The following is a 1,512-nucleotide window of genomic DNA, read 5'->3' as shown; positions in this document are numbered from 1 at the left end:
TTTAAAAAAAAATAAATAAATAAAAAAATCCTTCTTTAGTTTTTCTTTTTGTTGGTGTTTCATTTGAAAAAAAAAAAAAAAAAAATGGCTCATTCGTATTTTTTTTTTCTAATTTGTATTTTTTTTTATCTATCAGAGGCATGAAAGTAAATTTATACAAAATATATTTTCTATCCCTCCATTTTTTAACTCTCAAACCAAACACCATAAGGGAAAACTAAAAAACTTTTTTATTCTCCCACTTTTCTATCCTCTTTCCATTTTCTATTCTCCTACTTTTTCACTCCCTAACCAAACAAACCCTAAAAGTGTAATCAAGGTGATAGTTTATGTTAAAAAAAGGTAGTTAATGCTCATAAATAATAATTGGAACATGATATAAATATGGTGCTGAGTAAATGCATTTTTTATTTCCACATTTTCCAGCTTTAATTAGAGCATATTAGATAATTGTCATGCTTATAATGATATTTATTGATACATTAATTTCTTTCTATATGTAGTTATTGTGGGTTCTTATTTTGGACAGTACCCAGGCTTAAGTGGAAATAAGGATCATGGGCTTTAGATTTGTTGTTTAGTAGATTGGGCTTGGTTCATTGCAACTATATTGGGCTGATTACGAACCAAGTTGTGCACAAAACATGGGCCCTACAACACATACATATCCATACATGCAAACATATACACATTGTAAAATAAATGGCTAAAGAATAGTAAGGAAAAAGAGAAAAATCATGTATGGACGTTAGGGATCCTTAGAAAATAGAATGATATTTCATTATATTAAGTTTTAGTACATTGGACCCTTCTTTTCACTGGGATGTGTTACAAGGTTCAAATAAGTTCAAAAGTCACAGACTTAGACAGCTCTTTGTAGGCTTCCAAGACTTGTGAGGTTTGAATCCCCCTTGAATCCAAGTATATCCTTTAGTGCCTGTCTCAGGATCTCTCATAGTGTTTTTCCCTTTTTCTATTTTTTTGAGATTTAAAGGAGTTTTTCAGATGGTCATTGTGCTCTGATTCCTTATTGCTGAATGGTTTTTGCTGATAACTTCATCCCCTTTTGTAGTACCTTCTTAGGGTTTTTGGTGTACCACTAATTCCCTCCATTTCCTGCTCTGGGTACCAGAACCAATGTTGTGTCAGCAACATTGGTGGCTGGTCCTTTCCTCATTTTCTCACTATATTTTTCTTTTGAGATTTCCCTCCAAAAAGTCCCTAGCTGACCTTTCTCTTTTGGGGGGTCCTAAGGGCTGACTTTTAATCTATTTTTTTAAGGCTTCTAAAGAGGCTTTTCAGAACCCCCCTTTTTGCTTGTCTCATCCTTTGTCTTTTTTCTCTAAATAGGCAAATTCTCCCTTATTAGGTTGAAAGATCTCTAGACACCTTCATTCATGGTTCACCTTGCTGCTCTTCCTGAGGTACTAGGCTTTCTTTTATAGGTGTTGGTTCCTAAGTTATCAGCAGTTTCCAAAGTCTTTTCTTCCGAGTTGTTGGCGGCTGATGGGA

This window comes from Quercus suber, unplaced genomic scaffold, assembly GCF_002906115.3.
Source record: "Quercus suber isolate HL8 unplaced genomic scaffold, Cork oak 2.0 scaffold_65, whole genome shotgun sequence".
NCBI lineage: Eukaryota > Viridiplantae > Streptophyta > Magnoliopsida > Fagales > Fagaceae > Quercus > Quercus suber.
This window is presented reverse-complemented; position numbering follows the sequence as displayed.